We start from the raw sequence: 23,380 nt of genomic DNA, 5'->3' as shown, positions 1-23,380 counted from the left end.
CATCCAAAATTGTTTGAACAAAACTAGTTTAGTTTGGTTCCAAACTAGTTTTGATTTTCTTATCGTTACACAATCGTTAATTTTGAACTCAAAATGGCAGCTTCCAAACAATTGATATCCATCCTAATATTACATACGACAACAATGTTGCATTACATATAGCTGCTTTAATGGTTATAATAAATCAGCTTGTTTTGTAAGAGTTACCAAAAACAGAACACATATTCCAAAGGTTCTTAACTATGATTTTGTGCCAACCTACAGCTATCAAGAATTTAGGCAACGTTTTTGAACGAATTAATGTGAACACTTTAAACAACTTAGTCTAGTAGTTACGATGATTCAGGGAATGTAGATCTATTAGGTTAGGTAAAGAAGTACTTATGTATCAGAAATGTGCATTAAGGCTAGAAACCACTAATTCCACTTCCCATAGGCTTCTATGCTAATTTGACAATATTCAATGGCTTCTCTGGACTTCACCTTAACTTTAACCTGCAGAGGACTATATATCAGCATGATTCTACATATGTCCGCTCACAATCCTCAGAATGGCATGTGGGGTTAGCAGACTTGCAGTGCAGTACTGGTCAAAAAGGGTCTATAAATAGCATGGGAAATCCCAGTGTTTTCACAAGATAGGGGTATATTTAGAAACCATTATGGAGATTATGCTTCACATCACAAGAAGCAAAATGCACCTACAAAATGTATAGAAATGTTTTCCTTTCAGAAACTGTTTTAATTTTTAAAATAAGATGAGAACTTTTTTCACAGCACTATGAGGAACAGGGGTAATTTCTGCGTAGGACTATTTTTGCGTACGTTCCAAATGCTCATTGGTTGAATTGGTGGTCTGTAACCTGTATCAAGCCAGAATACCTTGCAAGCCATTGCGAACCATTTCGTTATTCGTGAATACTTTTTTTTGATATTGTGGGTGTCTGTTTTCCATGTCTGGTCTTTGTCCCTGGACTTTTGATTTCCGCTAGAATCTTGGTTCCCTTGGTTACTCTTTCAAGGTCTTTCTAATATTATTTGCCACAAGCTGCTACCGAAGTTCATAAGATGGCATAGAAAAAAGCAGGAGAGAAAAGCATTAGTACAAAACTTCCAGAAGAAAATAGGAATAGGGTTTCCAGGAGTAATGGGGGTAATTGAAAGAACTCGCCTTCCGATACGTGCACCAAGAGTACCATGAGAACTGTACATGTGTCAATAGAAAATTCTTTTACTCGATCATTCTTCAGGGCATTGGGGACAGCATTTTTTTTTAAAAGTTAAATTTCCTTCATAGCAGCACTTGGATTGAGGTTGAGCATGCATTTGGAACTGAAAAGAGACGATATCGTCGTTTAGAATTTATTGATATGTAAACTTTACTTAACGAAAAAAGTAAATGTATGCACTTGAGTTGTTGTTAGCGCCATGAGCTTTGTCTTTTGCAACATGATGACATGAATGAATATATGGAAGTTCACTGAGATACACAATCCACCGGTAATTGCGGGGATTAAAAGACGAAAAATTCTGGACAATCTAGCCAAATGAGAATTTAGTAATCTGTCACAAACTTGCATTATTAACCTACCCACACTCAATTTCTTAGGAGAATTAAAGATTTCGTCCTGTTTTCCCATTCATTACCAAAAGTTCATCAGTACTCTTACTCGGATTTTATTTGACATACGTTTTATTCAACTTGATAGGATTACTGATTATAAAATGTAGAGATGCATATGTAGTGTGTTTTTGGTCAAATTAAATAGTAGGGGGTAGAGGCAAAAACATATAAAGGAAATCGGTTCTGCCCCATACATCCTACTCCTCTGTTCGATTTCTATGCGATTTTATATGATTAATAATTATAGGATGTGTAACTGTCAAGGGGTCTCCAAAAGGCCATCAACAAGAATGGTACTCCATCACTTGTGATGAGTTCCAAGTTTGAGTTAAATATAAGTTTCATGTACCCCAGGAAATAGAATTTTTGGACTCTTTAGGCCCATTTATCTCGGAACTCAGCTGATTTTAGTTGTAATCAAGCAACTTCTTCTAATTTCCCATTATACAACAACAATTGAAAGCAATTATGTGTTTATTTACATTGATGTCTGCACTATCAAATTACCTCAATGCGGTGTACATGGTGCATGTGTTTCAAGTTTCATGAAGATGTAATTCCATTATCATTGAAATAAATCTTCCTTTCCCAGAACTATGATGTATTAAATATCATGAATAGTAACATCAGTATAACAAAATACCAAGAACAATATTACGAATAAAATATATCTATTGAGAAATACTATGAAGGATAAATGACAAATACCATTAATGAAAAAAGTAAGTAACTGAAAACTACTAATAACAATGATATCAATAATATTTAACAGCCACTTAAAGACTGTTGCTCCTGGGTTGAATTACATGTATCCAACAATAGTATAACATCATTCATTCTGCTTTTTAACAACTTGAGTTTACTACCAATAAAATAATCTGACAAAGTGGACACAGATGCAGAACATAAAGTGAAACTGGTAAAACATCTAATCTATACCCATAACACTTCTCTAACTTTTTGAAAAAGGCACATCCCTTCCTTCAATTTCTTATTGTGATCTATTGTCCCTATAAGCTTTTGTCAAATTCGTTCTTTTCTGCTCACTCTGGACTGCACTCTGAATTGAAAACCTGCTTCATGTATCTCACTGCTGATTTTTTTGCCAAACTTTTTTCTTTTTAATGGATGGTTTGTCAAAAAGGTCTTTAATTTTTTTTGCTGCTCTATCAATGACATAGATGCTTGTTAGACCATTTATTTGTCTTCCTTGATGCGGGTTCTATACCTCCTTCGAATGGCTGAACCGATTCTATGGAATTAACTAGAAATAAGAATGCACATTATAAAATTCATTTCAGAAGAAAACTGGAGGTTCCTTGAATCCTGTAATTAGTCTTTTTATTTTACACTCATGTCTGTTATCTCCCATTTGACAGTGTTACTTTCCATATAAGCAGGTATTTTATATTGTCTGAAGTGAGCATATTGTGATTTTTTTTTAAAATAAATTATAACTTTGTGAATAAACATTCTTTAGCAAACATTTCACAAGACGCAGCTAATATTTATCCATATTTTTGTTGATTTGAAAAGAGTTAAATGTCCTTACATACTTGGTAAAAAAACGTTAATTTTTGGCTTTTCACTTCAATACATAATACCTCATAACAAGAAAGACAACACTGTAAACTCTCATTCAGGGTTGAATATCCTCAGCTGCACTTTTGCCACTTTCAGTCAAGTCTAATTTTTATAGTTTATAATGAAAATGGTGATCAAAACCGCGGACTTTATACCAGATTTATATCAAAATAACAATTTCATAAAACCTTCATTAACTAATGTGTTTTAATACTGTATAAAGGTACACACTAGTTAAATACATAAAGGCACACACTAGTTAAATACATAAAGGTACACACTAGTTAAATACATAAAGGCACACACTAGTTAAATACATAAATATTTGTATTAGACCACTATATCTGTACGAAATATTCACTTAATATAAATCTCAGCATTTTCAGTAAGAAGGATCTATACAATTCGAATAACATTCTGCCAATACTAAAACGGTTTGATCAGTGTTTGGTCATATTTCAATGAAATTAAATAACTTACATACTACGACATGTAAATTGAATCTGTAACAAGTAGGCAGATCTATATATATTTGGACTAAGTTCATCAACAAGTTGTTTTTCTTCTATTTTCTACCTTTTGCCAAAGGTGAATGAAATATGCAATTTCCTTGTTGCACATTTAACTTTTGATTGTGGATTTTTTTCCTTTTATTGTATTGGAGTTAAAATTGTATTTAAATTCTTTTATTACATTGTTTTATGTAAATGCCAAAAAGATTTTTTGAATTTTTTGTTTTGCTTGCCGGGTGTTTTCTGTTACTCAGTCATGTTGTACATTTAGCACAGTTACTTGTTGAAACCTTTGTCAATCAATATCTAAACGATTATAATATTTCTAAAGCAACATTCGTAAAGAAACATTCATTCTTTTTCTTTGTTTTTGTCCTTTTCAAAAAACATGTATTTCGGATCTGTCAATTTTTATTCAAAAATATTTAAGTGTTTTTCTTTTTTGTTTCATTCATCAGATGTTCAAAAAGAAACAAATACAACAAGAAATTTAACTTTAAATATATTTTTTTCTGGAAAATGAAAACTTTGAACGTCAATACAGATTTTGAATCAATGAGTTTTTTTTATCCTTTTTTAAAAAAAAAACATACCAACCCTTTAGAGCTGAATAAAAATAATATATGCTATGAAGTGGCTCAAACTAAATGTAAATAAAAATAATGAATTAGTGAACAATAGTCACATTTAAAAGGTAAAAAGGAACTAAATACAAATAAAATATGAATAAAACTTTGAAATATTGAAAAAAATATGAGCCCAAATTTTTGGCCTTACGGCCTTTGTCAGGGGCCAAAAGTATTGAGAAGAAAACTGTCAACCCCTAACACAGAGACAATATGCCATTCAATGTGCACATCAACCCTTGAGAGCTGTCGGACTCGTGAAGCACGTGCAATTAATTATATATCGGAAATTGAAATTCTGGATGAAGACCAACTAAAATGCATATTAAGACCAGTATTTTTTTTTCGCGAAAACAACAGTTGAAGTTGAGTTTCTATAAACCGGTCAATTTCTATCGTATTTAAAAAAAACATTACTTAATAAAATTGTTTATTAAACAGTTTATATTTTATATTTGTATCCATGTTTTTTTATTACCATTGACTATAACGAGAACAAGACGTAAATGTATGTCAGTTTAAGCAATTTATCTCCTAGACATGATTATAATTAATAATTGACATGGATGGACATTTAATCTATATTTTAATATTTTAGTAAGTAAGACAAAATACACCTGACATAATTGCAAACATGTTATTTCGTATTCCGAACAATTAGGACGTTTCAACGCAAGTACAATAAAAAGTAGTATAAAACGTATATAAACATAACAGACCTTGTAGCAGAGTAAAATAATACTTATTCTCTTATTTTTCACGTTACAATTTTCTGTTTAGTATTTTCTGTGGAAATATATATGTAACACCAAACGTCATTTTGCCGAATATAGTCGTAAGAACCTGTGGAATTTTTCAATAAATAATTATCGAAGTTATCATAAAAAATTCCCCTTTTTTTGATTTATGAAAAACTCATTATTGTCACATTGAAACTGAAAAATACTCCCCTGAAATGAGAAGATATGTTGAATACATCGATAATTAAAGCAATAGTACTCAATATGTCTATTGTACACCGTTTATATATTGATTATTAACATTTGGGTTCATGTCGAGGCATTTTTTCATGGATAGGGGTGGCAATTTTCACCTAACTTGACTTAGAAAAGTTTAAATATTTATTACTTGAGCTCATTTTGAAGCTAAGACACTGTATTAATGTACGGTATCATACAAAAGCTTGACTGAACAATGGTATTCTGAAAAAAAGGGAAATAATGGGTGATATAGAAGAAATTTTGAAATTCTGAAAATTCCTCTTTTTCCAAATTTATAGTAATTGTCACCCCAAAAAGAAACTCTAAGCATCCGAAACGACCAGATATGTGGGGTACATCATTAACGTAATTATGAATGCCTAAAATATGAGTTCTACTGTGTCAGTAGGCTGTGAATGAGCTGAGACAAGTTTTCTAGGGGTAGGGGCAGTATTGTTAACTTTTTTTTTTTAAATTCATCTTGAAAATTAGTTTTTCGTGATTTATTTACGTAGGAAATTAAATTATGTATCAAATGATACCAAATTTGAGATGTTTTATTTGAATAATTACTTGTAGAGTCGAATTTATGTGACTTTTGACCGAAAAATCGGAAATCCCATTTTTCGCATTTTTTGATAAATTCTGACTACGAAAATCGTCAAAATTCATCAAAAGAACCCCAGAAGTATAAATTGTGATAAAACTAAACAGAAAATACCAAATAAACCATTTTTAATGAAGCATAAATACTCTAGGGATTTTGACATTGAAAAATATGTTAATTTAAGCGATTTTCCGGCGGGTATGGCTGCATTTTTTTTCATTTTACCGCAAAGCCCTAAGTGTTATTGCAACTTTCTTGGTACCATTGTAAAGCTGAGACGTTGGGCTATATGATGATACATACTAATGTCATTTTACTTCGTTCTGTAGAAAGAAGAAGTTCGTAGAATAAAAAAGACTTTAAAAATCGATTTTTTCCTCAACGAGGTATAAAGGTAGACAAAAAATACAAAAATTCTTCAGTTTATTTTTTTGGCCACAAAAAGATTCGTAAATGGGAGGTATAAGGGTACCTGAAAATCATATTTTGGTTGAGTGGGAGGTGCACCGGGAGTTATCTCTGCCAACGTACTATATTATTCCAATTTGTTATCCTTAAAGTAAATAATTGCATATTTTTATCAAGGAAGTGAATTATACATAATAAGATCAAAATCGAAAGTATGATGGAACTTGACACCAGACGTGCAATTTAGTAGTAAGTTGAATGCATTCCTGCATTTTCTGATTTATTATCGACGCATTTTGATAAGATATTCATATAAAAGACACAAAAGAGTTGAGCAAGAAAGGGAAGAAATTGTAATTTTATATATTTATACATCATTTCACGGCCATTTAGATGTAATCGATATAAATCAGGTTCAGTATTGTTTGGATATAATTTCCGATTGACGAATGAATTTGAGTATTAATAGTTAATTGTTTTAATTAACCGATTAAGAGTCATGGCCATTACCACTATATATACATCACCTAAGATATGCATGCTGTCTCGGTAGATGGTCTTCTCCCTTTCATACAAAAACCTCTTTGACTGCATCACATTCGCAATAAACTTTACTATTTACCTTTACTTTCTCATTACAAAACAAGTCTAGACACTCCAGTATCCGAGTTTGTGTATAAGGTCAAGATGAAGAAACATGTTCATTTCGTCTACTCCCATTAGTCAACGAAGGTAATTCCACCGTATACCGTATATCAAAGACAAATCCATACTTAATGTTTCGTATTTCTACACTAGTACTTCACCTAATGCATTCAAAAACTACAAATGGGTATTGAAGGATCTCAAGATTGATGACTTCCAGGCTAAACCACTATACTGTTCTTGCCAAAACTTTCCATTCAAGTATGTTCCTTCCGGTCACATCATTACGGAAGATTTAGACATCATAGAAAACGAATCTCTCCGTAAAGTCCTTGCTTTAGGTTCCTAATACCTTGAACGACACTCTACAAATTGGAATTATGACTTTAAATTCTTAAGAATTCTGTGGACGATTATGCTAGAAAATGGACACAACGAGAACAAGAAGACATTGATTCGCTGTCAGAGCTGTTGAAAGCTGTGAACTCTTTAAATCTTGAAACCGATGCATTACATAAACGCGAAAAAATTCCTACGGAAACGTGAAGAAAATCCTTGCATACACGCGATTTTTAAAAATACCAGGATTATTACCGGTAAATTACAGGTTAGTCTTGATATTTACATGTAAAATACTGTATTTTTGGAGGAGAACCTCTTCTGTCTGCCAGAAATTATTCGTAAAAGATAACTTATAAATAATTTCTGCCCCCTGCACATCACGGGGAGGTGGAAGTAGGATTTTCTGCAGGATTTTTTAAACATCTTTAATTAAAAAAAATACAGTCACATGCACAGTATATAGGATAAAACGACAAAGCGACGTCTCTTAAGTACTTAAGTAGCACTCCAGCTAAGGATCATGCAAAATGTGATTAATGGGTAGAAAGCCTATATATTTTCATTTTTTATATTTTGTTTGAAATTTCATAGTAAACAGAAAATAACGTGTTTTTTTTTTCATATAACCCGTGCTCTTAGGAGATAAAAATGATATAGAATGCACTGTAGATTTCAAAATTAAAAAGTAGATAACTCTGTAAATGACACTCAAATACAATAGAATCTACTGGATTTTCAATGTTGATTATCTCCTAATAGCAGGCAGATTTGAATGAATAATTACATATTTCATGGTATAGACCCATAACACAACTTAATTACAAAAATAAAAATATGTAGCCTTTTTTGGGGTGTATCACATTTTTTTCAGATTTTGCATGATTCTTACAAAGACACTACTTGAATAAAACAAAAATGTCTATAAAATATAATGCTATGCGAACATCCTCCCTAGACTTAGGAACTTACACTGTCGTAAAAACTCTCATCGCCGAGCTCGTAAAAGGTGAACAACCAATCGTAATGCACGAAAAAAGACATATGCTAATTAGATTGGAATTATGAACTTTTATTGTACACTAATTAGATATACAAAATGTACGTATAAATAATCAACGGCATTATATAAAGAAAGGAGAAAAAAAAAACATGAGGCACCTGATGTTTCCTTACGTCTAACGAGAATCTGTTCATCCTGCATTAAATTTTGTTTGATGCAAAATTACTGTCTGGTACAGGTAATTTCTTCGCGCTTTCGTAAAACACGTTAATTGGTAAATTCGCGCCCAAGCAATGCGCCCCTTGAAACGTATGAGAGTTCTTAGTAGGTTGATAAGTGTCAATGTTACATCTGTTTTCAAAGATTTCGATGTAGCCGAAACATTGTCTACTATAAATGACATGTTATTTGTTATACCAGTGGACAAAGCCCAATACAACATGTTTTTTTTTATGTCTGCCAGAAACATTACATCTATTGTTTATTATAGAAGGTAGACATAGGAAATAATAGCAGTAATAAGACCTATACGGCTATCTACAGACTCTTCAAAGGAGAGATAGTAGAAAACCATAAATCCGCTCTATACTCTCTACTTAATATTGATTGTGATCATCCGTCCATGTATTTGATTCCTAAACTCTACAAAAATCCATACAAACAACACTTCATAAATACGAGGTACTCGAATATCCATACGCAGGTCCGGCTAAAATAAATATGAATATTTATTTAACTCATTCTATCTATTATATAGAAACGTCGCGCTAGTACTTTCAGAGAGATATACCTTTTATTTCTTTTTTTCGGTTCGCAACATTGTGTATATATCGTCTCTGTTTCATGTGTTCACAGTTTGGCCATGTTTTGGGATTTTTACGCATTTGAATCATTCCACTGTTGACGCTTCGGTATTTTTGCCGTATTGTCAACTTTCCTTTCAACTGTGGAGTTTTCATATCACAACTCATGTAATGTCAGAGCTTGCTGAAACTAAACGACGGACTACTTACAATTAGGCTTTTGGAACAGGGTTACGTTGCTACAAGATTAAAGTCTTTGCTACAGACGTTTTATGTTCTTGGACCACTATGGTGTATCCACCTGCACCGTGAACCGATTTATTCACCATGTCAAAGTTTTTCTTTTCTCTTTTGTCTACTCGGCCGTGACTTTATATGAGCAACACGGCGGGTGTTTCTAGAAAAGCAGAGGACGTTTACCCTACAGGTGCACCTAATCCATGCTCCACTTAGTTCACTTTTCAATAAATGTGATAATGAATCTGTTCTTAAGAACATTTTTCTTTGGCGTAGGTTTTACAAATACCAAACAAAATAAACACAAAGGCAATTTCTAAAAAAGAAAATTCATTACATAGCATCTCTAATACTTTGACTACCCCCCTCCACACACACACACACACACACACACACACACACAAAAAAAGAAAAAAAAAGAAGAACTGCTTATAATTCCATGTTACATCGGGTTCACTTATCAGCCCTGTGCATGGTGTTAGCATCTCTCAGGTCAAGTTATTTTCGAGTTTGCCTTTTCTGATTTCTGATTGCTGAAATCCTTTTTGTTCTCCAGCATTAGAATACAAATACATATGTAATCTTCTTCATATATACCCCTTCATAACTTGTATTTTGTAAAAGTTCTTTAAATTAATTTAGCCAAATACATTTTTGATTTATCTCAATGTCTTATGATTCTTAAATTTAATGAAGAAAGGACCTGATCACATACAAAATGGCAGAAAGAGACACTGCACAGGGGATGGATGGAGACAACGAAACGAGAGTCACTTTTACAGGTGAAAGTGCTATATTGATGGTTGCTGCCATAGACTTTGGCACAACATATAGCGGATACGCATTCTCCACGACAGCAGACTATAAAAAAGACAAATTGAAGATCCACACGAACACGGAGTGGAGTGCTGGGGGACGAGCACTTATTTCACTTAAAACTCCGACTTGTGTCCTCATTGATAAAACTAATCCACTTCTGAATCAGATCGATTCATTTGGTTTCGAGGCCGAAAACAACTATGCTGACGCTGTCATCGACGAACAGACAGATAACTATTACTTCTTTAATAGGTTTAAAATGATGCTGTATACACGTAAGGTAAGAAATGAAACTATTAAATTCATCAAATTCATTAATTCAGAGCCAACCTGTGCTGTTTATTACTGTGGCATGTCACAAACGCCTAACTGCATTTGGAAACTTGACTTGTATTAACAAGAAGTACTTCTTCTTAGTAATTGTTTTATGAAACACACGTAGTGAGGCTACACTACATGTTTAAATGTTATCTGGGTGTGAATCGATTGGTCAACAGGCGAGAATGAATCATAAACTTGAAGATTTGGAGGTGACAATTGTGATTTGAAAGTGCCAAATTGAGTTTAATGTTAACGACACATTAAATATTTCTGTTACATTTCTACTCGTGTACTTCTTACGGATAAAGAACTTTCCACAACACAACAATCTAGTCCCTTTTACTCAGAATGCATGTACTTCTTGATAAAGAACTTTCCACAAGTCAAAAATCTAGTCCCATTCGCGTATACTTCTTACGGATAAAGAATTTTCCACAAGACAACAATTTAGTCCCATTTACTCAGATCTTACGGGTAAAGAACTTTCCACAAGATAAGAATCTTTTAACAAAATATTACCTTTATTTTTCCACGAGGTGTAAACTACGGGGCGCCGAATGGGACTTTTGTGGGTTTGTACTCAAAAGTGAATTTTGTTCAACAAAAATCAATTCTGATTAACAATATTTATAACATACTACAAATTTTCAATTTTGTGTCACTACAAAATTGGCTTTTGTGAGACAAAAGTCTATTTTGTGTCACAATAGTCAATTTTGTGTCACAAAATTCAAGTTTGTGAGACAAAATTGAATTCTGTCACAAAAGTCTATTTTGTATGCAAATTAGTTTACAGAATCATTTGGATAAGCAAATGAATTCTCATCACGATTTTGTAAGAAGGTTTCTTATTGGATATAGTAACCGCGGGTCTCGCAGACATATGTTTCCGATTACTTCGAGGAACGCCGGACGGTTAAGGCCGTTTTAAGTGAAATTTAAAAAAAAACTCTTTTAAGTTGCATTCTACAGTAAAACTGTTTTGAAATTACTAAAATTGATATTATACGTTTTCTATGAGATTTTTTGTATAAAATAGGTTTAAAAATACGCGATTTTTCTACTTTCGATTTATTAGGATTTTCCCTGGTGAATCCCGTGATCATTTCCTGACATCTTTCAACTCAACTATAAAATGCTTTTGCCCGGCCTGTTAATCGCAACCAAATTTGTTAAAATTTGACAAGATAATTTGTATTAATGTATTTGTCTTAAATTTTGCAGGAAAAAGAAATGAATCGTCAGATTAGCCAAGAAAATCATATTAGAAATATGTTGTGCGGTGAAATTTGTTAATCTGCCAAAGTCGGCGAAAGATTATTATGTTTAACTATTTCTCACGACTTTTTGCCAGATACTGATAGATTCCTTATTTCATTCCGATTCTATTGATGTGTGACACAAGAAATTCGGTTGAGTAGAACAGGTCGGGCGAGATGAAAAACCGACATAGTACGTATCTAACTTTCGTTTCCCTTTTGTTTACAAATGCTCAAAATTAATGATCTATCTTTAGATTCAAGATTAAGTGACAAAGTTGGTTATACGATTACGATATCCGATATTTCTTTCACTTATGTGCATTATTATAACCGTGCACATTCGTACCTTATCCACCGTATTGCAGCGAATGCTTTAAGTTTGTAATACACGTGTACATGATGCTGCACATTTTGAATTCATTTGCATATCCAAAAGATTCTGTAAATTAATATGCACACAAAATTGACTTTTGTGACACAAAATTGACTTTTGTGACACAAAATTGAATTTTGTCTCCCAGAATTGAATTTTGTGACACATAATTGAATTGTTTGACACAGAATTGAAGTTTGTCTCACAAAATTGAATTTTATCTCACAAAACCGAATTTTGTGACACAAAATTGAATTTTGTGACACAAGATTGAATTTTGATTCACGAAATTGAATTTTGTGACACAATATAGACTTTTGTCGCACAAAATTGATTTTTGTGACACAAAATTGATTTTGATTACAAAAAGATCAAGTCCCATTCGGTACCCCGTATAGACTCCTACCTTGTCAAAAAAGTCAGAAAAAAGTATTCTCAGCAGGCAATAACATTAGCGGTTTTAGATTACCTTCTGTCGGGTACCTAAATTGGTTTTATAGTTTTCCTTGTCAGAGAACAAATCTACTTCCTTTTTTGTTAAGCCGTTAACCTCGTTATAAAAGTCGCTATTGTTTTGTAGATGCATTAAAAACTAAAAATGCTTGCCCTCGCAATACTGTGTTTTTCGTAATTAAACCCCCGCTCCGGAGGAGTGATGAGAAATGTTTTTCTTTTTTGTTTTGCATTTTAGGACATTTCCATCGATATGACACTGGAAGATGTTAGAGGAAATTCAATGCCTGCAATAGATGTGTTTGCTGCTGGAATAACAGCTTTAAAACAGCATATGATGGGACACATAAAGAAAAAAGAAGTCAAGATTTTAAAAGAGGATAATATCAAATGGGTCCTAACGGTTCCTGCTATGTGGACAGTTCAAGCTAAAGAATTCATGAAGGAAAGTGCGAAAAAGATTAATAGTGTAAAGTTCATCTAATAGGTTTTCTTTAACTTGTTTAATATATTTTTGTATACCATTACCGTGCTTTTCAAAGAGTAAAAAATATCAAGGATTTTATAGTATAAAAATCCTTGTCAGTACATAATGTGTTTTTGTTGACCATGTTGTTCTTTACACATATTTTATTTTTTATGTTGGAAATTAAAAATGCCAACGGATACAACATTTATAAAATATGGTTATGACGTCGTATTTTTCTTCTTTTTTTAAATGTGGTTATTATGTCCTTATATTTTTTTTGTATCCGTAAGCATTTTTTTATTTGCAACAGATGACGACAAAAAAAAAATAAGTGTAAGAATTTATTCTGGTAGAACCCTACTTCATATTAATGTAAATTAGAATATGAAATTTGAAAAGTAATAAAACTCCAAAAGTCGAAATTCCTTCAAAACTATGAAAGTACATAATGGTAATAAACGAATCTAGCTTGACTTATATACTGAATATGACACAATAAAACCAAAGACAAAACAGAAAATAGAGAAAATATCTAGAATAATTGTGAGCAATGCTGTCTAAATCAACTCCTCATTTGATAATCATTTATATGTGCCTTTTGACCTAAAAACTGATTTAGATCAATCTTAAAAGAGGATGCGCAATGGTGAAGTACGATAAGGATTATGTGAAAGTTTCATTAAATATCATTTAGTTGTCAAGAAGGAGTTACGAAACATGTGACATGGGTGCCGATACTTAAAGGATAAAGTCCATGTTAACGGATATGTGAGACCTAAAATAAAAACTTCAGCACAAAATCTAAAATAGGAGGTGCACCTATTCAATACTGAACAAGGATTCTATAAAAGTTCCATTAAATTAAACTCATCGATGTAGAAGGAGTAATGGATAAGAGATGAGTACTCTTATGTTCCCATATTAATAAATGACAACGTCTATGTGGTGCTATGAGAAACCCCTTCAATTGATTTGGATCAAAATCGTAGATAGGTGCTCAATGGAAATGTGTTATAAAGATTTTTATGAAAGTTTCATTGAATTCCAGTAAGCGCTATAGGAGGAGTTAACGGTTAAAGAGTAATCAAGGGAACCAAGGTTATAGCGGTAATCAAAAGAATGTAATCAAGGGACAAAGACCCGACATGGAAAACAGACATACACAACAAAGAACATATATTAAAAATATGGGTACCACCTTGTGTAACGTAAAGAGGGACGGTCACCCCTATCACTATGAAAATAGTGACAATAGATGTAAAACTTTATTCATAAACATGCGTTCCGAAATACGCTTGTTCTATTTGATGATACTCTAAAATGAAATGGATAAGCAAGTATCATCAGTTTTTTTTATTTCGTGGTAAAACAATCATTTATATGTGCCGTTTAGTTATTTTATTAAAATATCACACCTAATTTACGCAAATTAATTGAATACTAAAGCATGGAAATTTAGGATTTAAAGTGTTATTGTATCCCGATGGTTAAGTTCTAATTGTATTAAGTCGTGCAGGTGAAATGTTTACTACCATTCAATGGTAGTAGAGTAACTGACACGAGATAGTTACCCCGTGTCCCAATATTCATAAGTAACAAAATCCGTGTTTTGCTATGTAAATTGGGATTGAACTGTGAAATAAGAGCTTCTCATTTGGGTTATGTAATAAAGATTCCATGAAAGTTTCTTTATTTCCTTTTAGTGGCGTGGGAGTAACGGATTAGTGGTGGGTGTAACACCACACCATAAAGTAGGGATATAAAAGGATACTTTCTGTACAAGATTGTATGTTACATGGTATACTAACAATGTTGTATTTTGCTGAGTGGCGAGAATAATATTTAGATTTTCTTTAAACCGCAGAAAGATTGTCACTCATGTAAACAATATGAACGAAACTGACCAGGTCGTTCTAAAAATCAAATTATCCCCAAGGACTTATCCACACAGCAAGTATTTTACAGGGGCTGGGACTGTATGATAATATTTCTTCGAATTGTTTTTACCATGAATTCAGCCTGAATATGCTAATTTATTCGAAGTTTGATTTAGTTTCCTGTTACACTCAAATGGTTACTCCTGGTTGCGTACATCGTTCATTCGAATAAATATTCAGTAAGCATATTGTAACACCACTGACTATTCCCGTTGGAACATATCATACGTTATATGTTATAAATCCCCACTATACTTTGCTGGACTAATTGTTTAGATTTTCAATGTTGTCCCATTATTGAAACATTCAATATTAGGGGCCATTGTTATGACTAAAGACTCATATATATTATCAGTTTTATTTTGGGGCGTGTGGTTTTGTTTGGTGTGCATTCATTTTTTTCGGGGAGGGGGGGGGGTGAATATATGACAGAATAACGTATCTAGTGCAACCTGCCATTAAAAAAAAACAAAAACAAAAAGTATGACATATACTTGAATACAGCGTGTACAGAAGTTCTTGGTTTCAGACTTGACTTCCAATAATTTTATTATTTACAACTACTGGGATATATTTTACTTGCTGTAATTTATTTCGAAACAAATCCTTTAAGACGGCGAAACTATATTAATGACAATTTTTCTTTACTTTGTATGTATGATTTATGTTCTTTGTTGTGTATGTCTGTTTTCCATGTCTGTTCTTTGTCCCTGGATTACATTCTTTTGATTACCGCTATAGCCTTGGTTCCCTTGATCACTCTTTCAAACGTTAGGTCTAGAATTATAAGAAGGACAATTAGAGGAACCAGGATTCGAAAGAAAATTAAAAAAAAACATACACAGGGAATAATGACTAGACAAAAAATAGACACACACAACAAAGAGCTAGCAATGACAAAGTAACAAAAATAAGTGAGCTACCTGGAAATACTGGGAGTATGTACCAAGTGCACCGGTAGGGTAAGCTCCCTGTAAAATTTGCTATCTGGATATACATTTAGCAGTGAATGTGTGTAAAATAGAACGGTCGGGTAAGTTTTGTCTTATATTTGGATTGGATTGAGTTTAAGTTATTTCTATTTGAGAACTGAAATGTGAGTCATTCAGACATAAAGTATATGCAACGTGACCTTTTATAAAAACGAGAATCAGAATATTCACAATCCGGGATACCAACACCAATCTGGCAAAATACTAAATGTAATGCAAATAAACTGAAAAACATAGAAACCAAAGACTGCGTCAGGCACAAGCGTCATCTGCTTTTAAAGAAGCATCCGCCGGACTACACTTGTGATGTCAAACTTGGTTTTAAACTACGACATTGTGTTTGTGAAAACACCTGTTCTCATTGTGGAGATTATAACACCATAACAAAAAAAACCGAATATGTATAGTCGAGAGAAAGTCTTTCGAAATGATGATTTTATCTTGTACTCTGATTTTTTATGAGTTACTGACTAAGCTTGAATTTCTGTTCGATCGAAAAATGTTTCAGACCGTGGATCAGGATTTAGCCCTTTCTCCATGAGTTGCTGACATGTTGATTTTTTTTCAATATATTTGGTAGGTAGGAAATACTATCGATTTCTGCCTCTTTTTACTTATTTGCACATCAACCATTTATTATTTCTAGGCTGGTATAAGAGAAGATCGTTTGTTGATTGCTCTTGAACCGGAAGCAGCGTCCATATTCTGTCAATACCTCCCACCAGACCAAATATTAGGAGCAAGCGATGGATTCTCTGTAGGAGATGAAGACACTAAATACTTAGTTGTGGACATTGCAGGTACGCATGCTTGTACTTAAAGAATCATGCAAGAATATCATCAATAATATGCATCATTGAATAAACCACATAAATCAGGGACTTATAACTAATGTATCGCATTTGCTTCCGATGAGCATAAAGTGGATGGATTTGTCTATCACTGCAAGGTTGTTTGCTTCATTCTTTTCCTTTTCTTTCATATTATTGGATTTGCTGAACTCATTCGAAACTATGTTTGTCTTTTTGAAACAATATATTGGCAGTTCCGTCGCTTTGTTACACAGCTCCTTCTGCACATTAACGGTTTGAATTTTTATTTGATAAATATGAAACTCATAATGTGTATGTTATCATTTTTTATAAGTTCGGGGATTTGATACATCGCATCTACCCCGAAGAACGTGAGATAAAGGATACTACAGACACTGTGAAGTCAGCCTCATATCTTGACCTACACTTAGAGATCGATGGTAAATGAAAACTATTGACTACACTTTACGACAAACGTGATGACTTTTGATTCATAATTGTCAAATTTCTTTTCATCTGTGGCAACATCCCTTCAGCACCTGCATATGGAGTTTCCATATCACTCATATTTTATGCCAGAGTTTTCCGTAACTACTCAGACTTTTTGTATCGTGCTAGACTTCTTACAATTAGGCTTCTGGAACAGGGTTATATTGCTACAAGATTGGTCATCACTACAGAAGTTTTATGGTCGTCATCAGGAACTAGTGGATAGTTACGGTGTATCCATCTGCACCATGAAAACTGATTTCTTCAACGTGTCATAGTTTTCCTTTCCTCTTTAGTATACAGCGGACTTGACTTTTATGAGCAACTCGGCGGGTGTTTCTAGAGAAACAGAGGACCTACCGGTGCACCTGGTCCATGCTCCTAGTTTTTAGTGGAGTTCGAGTTGCTCATTCATGCTTTTGTTACTTTGTATGTATGATTTTAGTTACTTAACGTTCTTTGTTGTGTTTGTCTGTTTTCCATGTCTAGTCTTTGTCCCTGGATAACATTCTTTTGATTTCCACTAGAATTTTGATTCCCCAGATTACTTTTTAATTCTATAAAACATTTAAGAGAACGTGATTTTGAAGCGAAAATATTAAGATAAAAACATAACTTAATGAACTTAATTTAGAGATAATTGAGCCTAAATATAGGCGATTGTTACAACATTTTTTGTAGACTCTGTGGGTAATTTTCACTGTTTCGCTTACTGTGAAAAAAAAACTGGTACTTAAAATTTCTTTAAAAAATTGTATAAAGAACCCTAGTCTGACATTATTTTACATTACAAAAAGAAATTTGGGGATCTTCAAACTTATTTTCATGTGATAAATTCCGATTATATTTCTATAGAACATTTCAGGCCAATTACCTCCCCTTCGACATTGTTACGGAAAGTTTGCAGAGTGATAATACACAGGGAAATGGTGATACCTCTATTACTCTGTTCCTTATAGTAATCTGATTTGAATTCTAGTTGAATAATAATGTTATAATCATACTTACCTGACCTTTTCAGGAGGTACTGTAGACATTACTGCTCATCATAAAGTGAACAAAGATGAGCTCCGTGAACTATGCTCAGCTTCCGGTGGGGCCTGTGGTGGTACTGCTGTAGACAGGGAATTCCTTAATCTGTTGGAAAACATAGTTGGTGGGGATATAATGGAACAACTTAAAAACGACAGAACTATCAGCTATCTTGATCTCTTAAGAGAATTTGAGATGGTTAAAAGGACAACTCACTCCCGTAGTAGGCAGTACGTTAACATGACAATACCATTCACCGATTTGACAGAACTATGCACCAGTTACTTAAGAAAAGATTTTAAGACTGCAGTGAGTGAGTCGGACTATAAGGATAATATATTGCTCGTAAGAGATAAAATGCGAATAGATAGACTTCTTTTGTCGTCACTCTATGGTAATGTTTGCAACAAAATTGTACAGGAGATACGAAAAGTTTTGAAAAAAAAACATCTACGACAAATCTAAGGACAATACTTCTTGTCGGTGGAGTTTCTGAGTCACCTGTTGTTCAAAGCGCAATCCGGGAAGCATTCTCAGATATGCAGATCATAGTTCCTCGAGATGACCCATGTCTTGCGGTTGTTAAGGGAGCAGTATTGTTCGGTCACAGACCCGACTTCGTCAGTACTCGAGTGACAAAATGTACGTACGGAAGACGTATTAGACCGTTTTTTGACGAGTCTAAGCATGATCCAAGCAAACGTGTTGGTGGAGAGGGCGGCGATCGGTGTCGGGATGTATTTGAAACTTTTATGCCGAAAAACGAATTTGTACCAATCGATAAAGTAGTCACTGTTGTGTATCACACAGTTGCAAGTCATCAGACCTCCGTGTCTGTGGCCATCTACTACACACCCAAGGACGATGGTGCCATGTATGTTGATGATGAAGGGTGCAAAAAACTCGGAGAATTTTCAGTTCCAATCCCAGAGCCTTCTGCCGAAAGACGTTACGTGGAGGTTGAATTTAAATTCGGTGGCACTTTGCTTGAAGTCAGTGCCGTAGAGAGGCAGACAAAAGAAGTGGCTCGGTGCAAATTAAGTTTATTACAGTAGACAGAAATTTCAAAATGCTGTTCTAAAAATTGTCAGTTTATTTTTTATTAAGCTACGCAATTTATTGTTAGATTCATTTGATGGTTTTTCTTTTTATCCTATTAAATATGGTTTAAGACTTTCATTTAATGATCATATTTGTTGCTTTTGTTTCAGTGGAACAAATAATTGAATTTAAAAATACTTATTAAACATTAAAGTTAAACATGATTGATACCTTCTTTTGTACATGAAAGTAAATGAATTTTACATTAGAACTTTTTCACCCGCGATGATAGAAATTGGCCATTACCTATATCATAACTTCAGAACGAATGACGTGCACGTAATAATGTAATTTTTAACCATTTAATTAGTTTTATAATAAGTACGTTGTCAATACTTGTATAAAATATATTTTGCAAGAACATGACAGGGAGCCACAATCACGGTCACAAGCATTCTTGGGTATCTTCTTTCAGATCACATTGATCAAGTGTTTGCCATTGCGGCATATTTTTAAGACGGGAGAACAATAACAATCTAGAACTGTGAGGGATATTGAAAAAAAAAGTTTTCCTTTTTAGTCGAAAATAATTGTTAATTAGTTTCTCCTTCTTTATACAAAAGTTGTAAGTTGATAAAACGCGTCAAGTAGACTTACCAAATAGTAGTATGTCTATATCATACAAAGGGAGAGTACGTCATATACACATTCTCACCGAAAATACTTAACATGTATTCTGGTTTGGTAATTGTCAGTTTGAGTTATTTGGTCATGAGCTTAGAAATAATGATAGTATAGTGTGCTACACCTACACATTTTCAATGATGTAGTATTAAAGTGAAGTAATGTCATATTTAATTGTAACGTGTACTAGAGCTACACGAAGAGATCAGAAGTCATTAAAATCATTATTTCCTTTTTTGTTTAACAAGGTCTCTGCATAGTAATAATCCCGATCAAAGTACACCCTTTTTGAAAGCACAATGACTGAATAAAGGCAAGGTTTATAGTTTTAACCGCACAATTAAGCAATGCATTACGATACTTATATTTATTGGTGTGGCATAAAGTTAGTCGTTCTTCACGGTCATCATTACATGTATGTCATATAATCTTCATGAACTGCTATATGGATTTTGGATTCTATTGCATTCGTTTTTTCTAAACACTGAAGAAATTAAGACATCGTTGTTATGGATATTTCAATGAACAAATCATTTGAACTTCTTGTTATGAATAAAAACTTATATTAAACGCCATATTCTTACACTATAACAGTCTTTTTACAGATCTGTTACAGTATTTTAGAGAAAACCTTGCATTCATTTTCCGATTAAATAAGCCATATCAAGAACAAAAAACTCTTGGAAAATGCAAATTTTATGTACAATTTGTATAATTTTTATGTCAAAAGTGCAACGACCGAATGAAACCAAGGACTTGTTGTGTTGTCTGAACTGTTTCTGAAATATCAACAAAAGTGAATTTGGTGTGGTTTTAGTATGAATAACTCACCTCATCTTCGATATTTAGGTATTTAAAATGACGGCTACTCAAATCGATTTGAATCAAAATAGAACATCCTATCTTCAGTTTGGAATGAATCTTGTAGTTTTTAAAATTCAAAACTGAAAAACTGATGGATAGGAACACATTTTGCAATTCACCAGATTATCGTTTTGACAATGCCTTTATGTTTAAGTAGAAAAACTGTATAATAACTGTACATTAAAGTATCCTTATTGTTGTCTTAAAAAAAGAAAAAAAATATATCGTTACTATTAATAATCATACAATTCCATTTCAATATTCTGTTTGTGTCTATTCTTTATTGAACAAACTGTTTTTCCTTAATAACCAGACCATGACATGTACCAGCTAAAATAATTAAATTGAGTTTGAGTTTTATTGCAGTTTTAAATGTCGTTAATAAAACCATATGCAAATTGATATAATTACAAAGAGTTATATTGGTGCGATATTCGTATGCAATCACAGTCCTTGCGTTTTTCATATTATGTTGGTTTCAACAGGTCGTAAACAGACAACGAGGGCATAAATTTATAGTCTTAAGGCCACTAATGACTGTGTGCACTTTTATACAACAATATAATCAATGCCTATTAATATCTTAAAATCTCCCAATCTTTATACTGATAAATTTTAGTATGGACAAGATATTAGTCAAAATGTCATCATTGCTTTGATCACAGACACTAATCAGTTTCATCTCTCGGTAATGATATGAAATTTGTAACACATGGGAGACAAAAGACCAAACAAAATATCTCAAAGCGCCTATTTTTCAGAATTATGTTCGATTAGGGAAATAATGCATACATTCTATTGTAAAATAAAATGGCAAAATACTTATGGCGAATTGATCTGTTAGGACCTAAAATCTATCATTTCGATCTTTGTTTTTCTACAAAGTTGATCAGGTTTCATAAAGAATAATCTCTTCTGCACAAGAAGTTGACGAAGAATGAATATTCATGTAGCTGGTTATCTTTCTTCTAACGAAATAAAATCTTTTGTAAACAATACCACAGATAGATAGATAGAAGATTTCACTTTTTAAAAGTCACCAGAATTACAATTTGGTTTTAACTTTTGCCGGAATAGAACTAGAAACATATCACCCTTCAACAAAATCTACTGACTGCCTTAGTAATCATAGACGGTTACGGAAGCTTATATAACATTTTTATACGATTTTACTTATCGATATTATGTGGACATGAATAAAATTTGTATCACGGTATCGAATTATATTTTTCAGAGTTTTTAGCAAGTCATTCGGCTGTTACTTGGTAACATCAATCACAAGCCTACATATTGAGCTTCTGCTACTTTCCATTGTGTTTATTGTTGTAGAACGCCAGTGTATTATTTTTTGCAGAAAATTAAGAACCAAATGTAAAATGTTTTTCTTGTTTTTGTGTTTAATGAAAATACATTTAAGGTCATTGCACCTATCCCCTGTTGTTTCATAAAACAATTTTTATTTTGTTTTGGCGTCCAAAAATGTACTCACTGACCGGTTTTGCCATTGAACTATCAAAGTCATGACATCCAGGTTATTTGAAAGTGCACGCTTAGTGTGCCCTGTCTTCATCGATTGAGCTAAATAATCTCATAGTCAAGGTCAAATTATTGAATAACAGACTCATTCTACAATTATTTTTATCATTGGTGGATGGATTTTCGTGTAATAGTCTTTATTTGCATATTATCCATTGGTTTGGTACTACAAATATTTCCATCAGCGGAGGATGGATTTTCAATGTATGGTCTTCATTTGCACAGTGCTGTGGTTACTTAGACGAATGGTTTTATCCAATCACGACTGGTCATTTAACACAAAATTCCCCGAAGTTAACCATTCAACTCTCTATAATTGTGGTGAAAAATTATACAGAAACTATATTTTTCATAAAATGTACCAGAAAATCATGTAGTATTATAGTGAGTAATATTTTTATCACCAAACTATTCTTACTAAAAATCATTTCACATTGAAGCATAGGAGTTAAATTCCATTGTTACTCTTTTTTTTAATTTTTCAAAAGGTTTATTTCGTACTCACGTTTGTCGTAAAGTTTGGTCAATAGTTTTCCTTTACCATCGATTTGTAAGTGTAGGTCAAGGTATGAGCCTGTCTTCACTGTGTCTGTAGTATTCTTTATCTCAAGATCTTTGAGGTAGATGCAATGTATCAACTCCACGAAATTAGGATTGTTTAAAGATAATACGTCATCTATATAGCGGCAACTGAGATTCAAGGATATAGCAAAACGATATTCTTTCTTTCGGATCAGATCAGCTATAAATTCAGCCTCACAAGAGTGAAGGAATAGGCCAGCAAGTAGAGGAGCACAATTTGTTCCCATTGGAATGCCGACTGTTTGTTGAAAAACGCGTCCACCACACTGGACAAATATAATGTCCATTAGAAATTCCAGCATTTTTTATACATCTTCCTCTGTATATTTGGAAGATGATTTGGAAG

At 33.0% G+C, this 23,380-nt stretch overlaps 1 pseudogene across 1 annotated transcript; it reads left to right on the top strand.

Annotated features, from left to right (window-relative positions):
• Nucleotides 1–6,485: 6,485 nt before the first annotated feature.
• Nucleotides 6,486–19,596, top strand: LOC148615735 (heat shock 70 kDa protein 12A-like; annotated as a pseudogene). Its single transcript, XR_015922036.1, has 5 exons — nt 6,486–6,590; nt 10,065–10,467; nt 12,835–13,065; nt 16,641–16,794; nt 18,317–19,596. The product of XR_015922036.1 is annotated as a heat shock 70 kDa protein 12A-like (transcript).
• Nucleotides 19,597–23,380: the final 3,784 nt, after the last annotated feature.

The sequence above is a fragment of the Perna viridis genome, chromosome 5 (assembly GCF_037379345.1).
Source record: "Perna viridis isolate PV_CMFRI_1.1 ecotype Kerala chromosome 5, ASM3737934v1, whole genome shotgun sequence".
NCBI classification, from domain to species: Eukaryota; Metazoa; Mollusca; class Bivalvia; order Mytilida; family Mytilidae; genus Perna; species Perna viridis.
Note: the sequence above shows the minus strand (reverse complement) of the source record. Positions and strands in the feature narration are given on the sequence as shown.